Genomic DNA, 9,607 nt, shown 5'->3' with positions numbered 1-9,607 from the left:
CCCCTGCTCTCCTTGCACTTCCTCTCCTTCCTCCTGGACACAATGTGACTAGCTAGCCTGCACGACTACTATATACTATGTGGGTGCAGTGAATTCCTGTAACACTGGCAATCTACGAATGGGGCTGCTTTAGAGCCAGTGGCAAGTGCTATTAATTTGCATATCTCTGCTGATCTAGAAAATATCTTTGTCTGGGGCTAAAACAGAGGGTCAGGAAACATTGTGCTGTGTCTTTAAGCACATTGTAATCCTATGGGATGTGCTCTTGTCACTCAGGCCTCCCTAGCCAATCAGGTCCTCCAGATTAACTGCCAGTCAAAAGTGGTACAGGGTTCTTCCTGCAGCCACAGGCTTTCAGTCTGTTTTTTTTTGTTTTTTTTTCCCTCGAGACGGGGTTTCTCTGTGTAGCTTTGCACTTTACTGGAACTCGCTTGGGAGAATAGGCTGGCCCCAAACTCACAGAATTCCACCTGGCTCTGCCTCCCGAGTGCTGGGATTAGAGGTGTGCGCCACCACCGCCCGGCGGTTTTCAGTCTTTGCTTTGCAGAAGAGCTGGTTCCAGCAGTTTTGTGTGGTGTAGTGTGCTGTGAGTGCTCCTGCAGGGAGCTGAGCAGAGATCATGGCTGAGCTGGGAAACCATGACACGGTGAGTGAGGGGCTGTTGTTTCCTGAAGGTTGGAGCAGATTGTGAGGTGCAAAAGTGACTGTGGTGTGTCCTGCCCGGATCTGGATGGGAACCTGCCAGCAGAACCCCTATCCTGTGAAATCCCACGTGGTACTTAAAACTCCTTGGACCCAGGGGGCAATCTTCTGAATAACTGCTTTGTGGGCTGAACCTGCTCCCAAAATTGGAAGTAGGAAGCTGTGCTCAAAAATATCTTTGTAGTCAACTTCAACATGCTCTGGTGCACCCATGGAAAGCAGGCTGCCAAACTGGAGAGTTCCTAATAGAGGCTCATTATTTTGCATTTTTCTTTTATATGTAATATCCATTTATAGTTAATTTTGTGTAGGTTGTAAATGGCATCTCATGCAATGGGTAGAACTCCACTACTAAGATGTGATGTAGAAGCATAGAATTGGTGATATAAGATGCTTAGCAGATAGTAAATCTCCCAAACTAGAATATAGCCTAGGGAGGACTGTTTCTAATTCACTCCTGAGATAAGTCCATACTAACCAGGCCCATTAGAGATTAGAAGGGTGGGAGAAACTTTTGTTCATCAGGATTGTCTAGATATTTAGGTCAAACCATTAAAAGGAGCCACTGCTAAGTTACAACCAGCCACTAGGCCCAAACTTTTATCAGAGAATGGGATTCTAACAAGCTGCTCATTGAGCTATTACTAGGTCCCAATCAATCTTAAGGACTGATGTGCCAAATGTTTTGCACAGATTGCAGGGACTCCCAAAAGACCACCACAGACGTTTATTTGTAAGCTCAGAGTTTGAATTCTGTCTCATGAAGCAGTTTGAGCAGAGAACCCAGAGCTCAGGCACAGTGGGGTTTTTAATCATAGCAGAGGTTGGGATAAAGCGATTTCCAGGGTTCAAGACCCTGATAGTCTGACTTTTGTCTCGGAATATAGGGAATGTTCAGAATGTCAAGTATTTCTTCTTAGATGCAGGCCCCACAGGGTAGGGGCAGCTTCTGGCTTTCATGGGTCCAGGTTTTGCCCTCCAGAGACTTTGGGCCTCTAAACCTGTCATGGCAGCTGTGTGGTCAAACTGTTTTTAAGAGCCCTACACCATAAAGTCGCAATTTTCTTCTTGAGAAAAGCATAGTTCTGCCAGATGGGCAATATGAATCGAGGTGACAACTATTTGAAAAGAGAAACACTGTTGTGTTAAGGACTGGCTTCATCAATCAAGGCTTTCATTTATGCTTCCCATTCTTTGGAGAGATAATAGCAGCCTAGGGCCTAGGCCTTGGGAGCTTTCACTAAGAGCCTGATATATTGACAGTAAAACAGGACCCCTTCCACAAAACCAGGAGTATGCTTGGGAGAGTTGGTAATGGTCTGCAGCCAGGGCCTTTGTGGTGGGATTATTTCAGGTCATGAGAATCCAAATGCTTCCACCAGAGAAGGCTATGGTTACCAGTCAATAGGTCACTGTGGGCTTAGACTGTAATTTTCTTGAGATACCCTGTTTTCCCTTGTGCAGCATTATTTGATTAGCCTACTCTTTGTGTTTGTCCCATTGTATGATACTTTCTGCTGACTTCTTAGAAGTTCACCATTTCCTTCCATGTCGCCCCTGGAAGTCATATACAGGATGTTATTTATTTATGTATTTGTTTGTTTGTTTATTTATTTTGGTTTTTTGAGACAGGTATTCTCTATAGTTTAGGTACCTCTCCTGGAACTTACTCCATAGACCAGGCTGACCTAGAACTCACAGACATCTGCTTGTCTCTGCATCCTGAGTCTTGGGAGTAAAGGCATGTGCCACCTCTGCTAGACTGCTATTCTTCTTAAGAAGCTTAGTTGACATGAGACATAGATTTTGCAACACCTCCCAATCCCAGCTTTCATGCTTTCTACCTTATACTTTTCTTCTCTTTTTCACGTCCTATGATCTTCTCCTCAGGACACCATCATTGAAGAAGATCCTACTGTTTCACATCACTGGGGTACTTAAATAATTTTGGAAATGTCTTTACTCTTTAAGTCTCCCATCTGTCTAAGTGAGTAGACTTGAAATCTTCCGTACCTATTTAAATTGTTCACAGTGTAACCTGGCGCCTGAATCCAAATGTCACAATGATGATAGGATATGTAGAATGCAAGATCTCTTCTAGGTTGACTCTTCTTTTAGCATTAGCCAGAGATTGATACACTGTATAATAAAAGAGATTTTTCTTTATAAATTTCTTTTTCTTTCTTTCTTGTGGGGCATTTACCGGCCAATCCCACAACTCCCCAGAATTTTCTTGAGTGTGAGCAGCAGGAAATATTAGATAGAAGGATTTAAAGTGTGGAGATAAAGAGATAGAAAATAAAAGATAGCCTCGAGAGGGCCTGGAACCTATTCTAACAGGCCCTGACTGTCTCTGCCCCAGGGTATTTGTAGAGATGCCAAGGGGGTGGAGCAAAAAACCTCTTCCCAGCACAGCCAAGTGCAGACCATTTCAGACACCTGCACTCAGGCCTGTGACCTTAATCATCCTCTATGTGGACCTGCTGGATAAAGCCATAAGAAACCCGAAAACAGGCTCCCACTTTATATATATATATATATATATATATATATATATATATATATATATATATATATACTGATTATTAATAGCTTACAGCAATGTCCATAGCTGTTATACCTCCCAGTATGGGAGTAGAGGATGATAAAGATGGCATTTCTCTTTTGGATTAGGTCCAAGGTGACTACAGCAGTCGTAGCTGCCTCAAGTCCTTTCTAAACCAAAAACTTAATACAATTGCAAACTTAAAGAGCCCCTTAACTTCATCATTACCTTTAACAGATTAACATAAATATTGCTATTCATAGTCACAATTCTCCCAATCTTACAACTCAAAGCAAACTCTTTACTGAACCATTTGAATTAACATATATGGTGCTATATGTACTTAAAAATTATCTCAATCTTACAACTTTAACTCTTAATCATTTGAATTTTCTTGCTAACAGAACATAGGAAAAACTTCTGATGTATTGACAAACTTAAATATTTCCTTAACTCCACAAAACCAGGGTGCATTAACACCATTAGGTTAAACATAATTTGTGCAAACATAATTCAACCTTAATTCACTCATAACTCCTTTTCTTTATAATTTTTAAACAAAAACTCAAACATGGTTAGAAAAAAAACCCAAACTTATACAATTCCTTTAATTCCATATTGAAAAGCAATATTCTCAGACCATTTACATTTTGAAAACTTAGCAAAACATCCAAAAGCAGTTTTTTAAATAAATTTTATTTATTATGCATACAGTGTGCTTGCCTGCATCTCTGGAGGCCAGAAGAGGGCATCAGATTTAATTGCAGATGGTTGTAACCCATCATGTGGCTGCTGGGAATTGAACTCTGGACCTTTGGAAGAACAGTCAATATTCCTAACCTCTGAGCCATCTCTCCAGCCCCAAAAGCAATTTCTTTTTTGTTTTTGTTTTGTTTTTTTAGCTGAGGATCGAACACCAGGGCCTTGCACTTGCTAGGCGAGCACTCTACCAGTGAGTTAAATCCCAAACCCAAGAGTTTTTTTTTTTTTAAATCAGTTGCATTATTTTTAGATTTAGTTATTTATTATGTATACAGTGTTCAGTCTGCATGCATCCCTGCATGACATAAGAGGGCACCAGATCTCATTACAGATGGTTGTGAGCTACCATGTGACTGCTGGGAATTGAAATTAGGACCTTTGGAAGAGCACCCAGTGCTCTTAAACTCTGAACCATCTCTCCAGCCCCAAAAGCAGTTTCTTAATAAAATTTTACAATTTAAATTACTCTCTTAATATACCCATTTCCATTTTGTACTAACAAAACATGACATTAATCCACTCAAAGAAAATATTTTTTAAATTAAATAGACTAAGGAATATTAATTCTCACTTTTCCTTATAATTTTTAAAGCAAAGTCTCAAGCCTAGTTAGAAAAGCCAAACTTTTCCATTTAAACAGTCCCATTTACAACACAAAACCAGTTCCAAAAGTAATTCCATTTTTGTTTTTGTTTTTTTTTTTTCAAGACAGAGTTTCTCGGTAGCTTTGAAGGCTGTCCTGGAGCTCACTTTGTAGACCGGGCTGGCCTTGAACTCACAGAGATCCACCTGCCTCTGCCCCCCGATTGCTGGGATTAAAGTTATGCACCACCACCCCTGGCTAGTACTTCCATTTTTACATAAAGAGTTCCATAAAACAATTCTTGAATCACCAGTTAATAAAGCATATATGCATACACAAAATTGTATCTTGACTCTAGGTAGAAACAATAAATTTCTTCATTTAAACAATTCCATTTTTAAACCAAATTCCACAAAACAGTTTCCAGGTTTTTACTAGAAGTAGATTTAAAATTATCCCATTGCAATGAAATCACTATTATTCATTTCATTTCTTAAGACCCAAAATTCAAATGATAAATTCTGGTACTAGCCTCCCAAATATAAAGAAATCCATGACAAAAAAATATGTAATTTTATCTCTTTTTTAAGTTCAAAAAGTTCATAAAATTCTGGTATCAGGCTTTCACTACCAAATACAAAGAGACGTTTTACAAGCAAAACTTTGCAGTTAACAATTTTAGTTCAAACAAGCATCTCTCCAACTTGTCATCTCACAGAGATCTTTTTAATTGTTGTGTTCTGAACCACACCATTTTTTGATGTTAGCTCAGGTTTTTCTGAGTGACATTGATTTTCCATGGAACTCAGTTGCTGATGCCTTGTTGTGTTGGTTCTGGAGTCCACCATTCTTAGCTTCTTAGCTGCCTCTGGAGCTTTTGAAACCATTCAGACCATCTGCTTTGCAGTGTCCTAGGACACTACCTTCTGTGTCTCAGGTTCTTTCACCATATACATTAAGCATAGATTTGCACTTAATGTTTACACTTTTTTACAACCTCACATATTACATTTTGCCTTGCAAAGCATTTAGACTCACATTCAACATTTACACTTTACAAACTCACATATAACATATTAACATCTACTTATTTGTACTCCTTAATGAAACTATAGAACTACTTTAGCAAATATATTTCTTATTACTTCTTATATACTTCTTATATTCATTCCATCTTCTTTCTTATTTAAACTTATATTTACAACTAGCATCTTTACTTCTTACAAGCTGATTACTACATATTTTAAGACTCCCTTAGATACTTCTTGCAAGCTTATATTCTTAAAGGAACTCTATAGATCGATTTTACCAACTTATATAGGACTACCATTAGCAAATATCTAACTTAGCAAACATCTAAAGATTTCTTAACACAGATCTAACACAGAAGAATTTCTACAAACTCACATGTCTTATTTATCTTTTTCTACTTACTCTTAATCATAACAATCACTATTTAACTAGACAGGAAGTACATACATCATTTCTAAAGTTTAGAGTTTATAGTCAGCTTTGCTATACAACACTGGGATTTAGTGAGTGTTGTCATTTATAGAATTGTGATACTAGTTGCTAGGGAACTGTAACATTCTCAGGACGAAGCCACACCCCAAACTTGCTAGTTCTCTAAGCCATTTCAGAACCAGGAGAGATGCACTGTTAGCGGTAAATGGCTTTTAACTAGAGGCTGTCCCTTCACTCAAATTCCTAATCGCTCCCCTAAGTGCTTCAATTCAGACAAACTTTTCTATTACACCAGTACTTTTGGTTTGTTCTTCCAAAAACCTTCACTTCACCTTGAGGGTGAAATTACCATATTTAGCTGCTGTAAAGCTCTTAGCAAAATACTGCAGAGCTATTAGGTGATATAAAGTATTTTTCTAAAGGAGGTAGTAAAGTCAAAAGTAGCACAGCTCTGAACTCTATTTCCAGTGACAAAACCTCACAAACACTAATCAAGCCACTTTCTTTCTGGTTCCTTTATAGGAACATCATTGGAGTTGACTTTTTTTACTTCCATGCTCCTTACCAGATGGTTTGGTAACCACTGAGCTTCATTCTCCTCTTGTGAAAAAAAACACAAACATGTCTTTGACCCCATGTTAACACAAGATCAGCACCCTTCCATAATCCCAGCCAGGGATCTTTCATTTCACTTGAGGAAATGTCACTTGGATGACACTGCCAAAATCTATCTGTGGCAGACTGCTCATGGACATCAATACTCAAAAAGTTCAGAACAAAAAGAGCATGATATAATGCATTATGTGGTGATTGAGGGTAAATGTCTTCCTTTTCCATTTTTATTTTTTGAAGGTGTATTTTAAGACTGCTATGAGCCTTTCCACAATACCTAGTCTCAGAGGATTATAAGGAATACCTGTTTTATGTTCGATTTCTCATTGGGTACAAAATTGTTGAAATGCCTTATTACTATATCCAGAACCATAATCAGTTTTAATAATTTTTGGTATACCCATATATGAAAGACACTTCAAGCAGTGCACAATTACATGTTGTGTAGCTTCCCCAGGTTGTGCTCTAGCCATTAAAAATCCTGGATAACTGTCAATGGTCATATGTACATATTTTAATTTGTCAAATTCTGCAATATGAGTAACATCCATTCACCATAGATGGTTAGGAAGAAGACCTTGAGGGTTTAACCATAGGTGAGGAGAGGAAAATGTTTGACAGATCCCACATCATTTAACCATTTGATGAGTTGCTTCTTTGGTAAGATTGAATTGCTTTATTAAGCGTTTAATATTTTGATGAAGGCCATGTGACTCTTGAGCCATTTCCACTTGGGATAATGTTACTACTATCTTTGTTAGCTTATCAGCCATTGCATTACACTCAGCTAAAGGACCAGGAAGATTGGAGTGAGCTCTAATATGGCCCACAAAGCCTGGTAGCTTCCTTTTGTGAATAGCGTCTTGAATTTGTTGAAATATTTTGACTTGATTGTTGTTAGTTCCAGTATTTTTACCAAAACTGTTACTATTCAAAGGAGTCAAGAACGTAGATGTTCTTTCATGAAACATATCCTTCATTAGCTTACTTTGATTGGATATTTTCACTTCATTACCTTTAACTCCTGATATTATTAGCTGCTGTGATATTTAGCATTGATTTCTTATAAGGAAGTTTCAGGTGAAGCAACTCTTTTTTAAGACAGCTAGATTTTCTGAAGTTTGTTTCCCGTCTATAAAGCAGTCATTTCTTTTAGAATATCATTTCCTTGTATCCTTATGAGATTTGCAAAGGAATGACGCATTGCAAGCAGATTGTTCAAAAGGCAAAGAACTTTTTAAATTTCAACATAAGTTTCTTCATTTCTAAGACAACATTCAGTGTATAAAATGCTTTCCCTTGTTTTAAGGATTTTCTTATTGTTGTTTTTTGAGACAGGGTTTCTCTGTTGCTTTGGAGCTTGTCCTGGACTAGCTCTGTAAACCAGGCTGGCATTGAACTCACAGAGATCCACCTGCCTCTGCCTCCCAAGTGCTGGAATTATAAGTGTGCACCACCACTGACCAGCATTTTAAGGATTTTAAAGTGGCTTGTTTGCTCTTATAGATAGCTTTTTGTCTGATTTGAGTTCTCAAGAGGTCAGATTAAGCTTTCTAGTACTGCTTTGAGAAGAAACTTAATTCTGAGCTGAAAAGTTTTTGGACAGAATCACCAACTATAGCTGAAAACCTACATTTCCCAGAATGCATTTCCCTTCATCAGCTAAGAGCTAGCTTATGGACTTCATTTCCCATAGTTCTTTTTGTGTCTGGGAGTCAACCTCCAGTTCTCTTTTACTGGACTTGCTTTACAATTTTTTGCTTTTGCAACAAGAGATTTGAACCAAGCTTTTTAAGTTTTCAATTATGGGACGTTGAGAGATTTCTATTCTCTCCTCAGCTGGCTTTAACAGGTGTCTCTCCTTCATTAGACACTGGCCCCATCAGAACTGCTCCTGCCTCTGTTAGCTGGCTGTGAGGCTGGCATTCTTGATAGCTACTTTCCTCGGGGATTGTGTTTGCCTTAGCCACTTACATTCTGTGTGGATCCGTTGACAGATCTCCCTAGTAGGACACACAGTCACACCAATTCGTCCATCGCCTGGTTCTAATTCCTTTTGATCCATTATATGAATCAACATGGGCCAAATAAGGGCTGTCATTTTCCCACTGCCTGTTTTAGCAATACCAATCATGTCTCTACCACTTAATGCTACAGGTGCACCCTGACACTGTATTGGAGTTGGCTTTGTGTACTCAGGTTTCCAAATCTGGTGCATGAGTTATACACCAAACCCAAAATGAGTGAAACTACTTCCTGGTCTAGGAGGTGCAGCACCGGAGACCTGAAGGTTGAGTTTATGACGCAGGTCTATTAACTGCTGTGGAGTGAGGTTGTTTATCTCCTCATGTTCATTGTAAAAATTTTCTCAAATGGTGGACAGTCAATCTCTGAATGATCAATGGGAGGAAGAGGATCAATAAATTTTTTGGAGGGTGCAATTGGATTTTCATCACTATCATATTCCAGATGTCTTCATCCTCCTGAACTACCCTAGCAGTTGGGTTTTCTGCCATGTATGGAAAATAAGATTCTTGGTCATCTTCTTCTTCAATGTCAACTCGAATACCCTTTACGTTTTTTTCATTCCTTGTCCTTTTCTTCAAGTCTCTTCATGACCCTAGCCACATGATCCTATACTTCAGCCAGAAATACTTCCAAGGGATCATCATCGCTGTCAGAATCCATGGGTTTAGAATGGAACTGCTGGTGGGTAGGTGACTTTTCAGCAGGAATGTAAGATAAATCCACATTGCTGGAATCTTCTCCTTCTTCAAAATATGCATTGTCTACATCAAAGTTGTACCCACTGTTGCTTTAGATAAAATAATATTAATTATTAAAATCTCCCCAATCATGAAATTCACCTAAGATGGTTCAGTAGTGAACCTGAGTTAGTTCCTGTTATTTCAAAAAGCAATCACACAAGACAGTATATT

General features: G+C 38.5%; 1 pseudogene; it reads right to left on the bottom strand.

The window, feature by feature from the left end:
* Nucleotides 1-8,571: 8,571 nt before the first annotated feature.
* On the bottom strand, nt 8,572-9,483 carry LOC118575424 (annotated as a pseudogene).
* Nucleotides 9,484-9,607: the final 124 nt, after the last annotated feature.

Source organism: Onychomys torridus, unplaced genomic scaffold (assembly GCF_903995425.1).
Source record: "Onychomys torridus unplaced genomic scaffold, mOncTor1.1, whole genome shotgun sequence".
NCBI lineage: Eukaryota > Metazoa > Chordata > Mammalia > Rodentia > Cricetidae > Onychomys > Onychomys torridus.
This window is presented reverse-complemented; position numbering and strand designations above follow the sequence as displayed.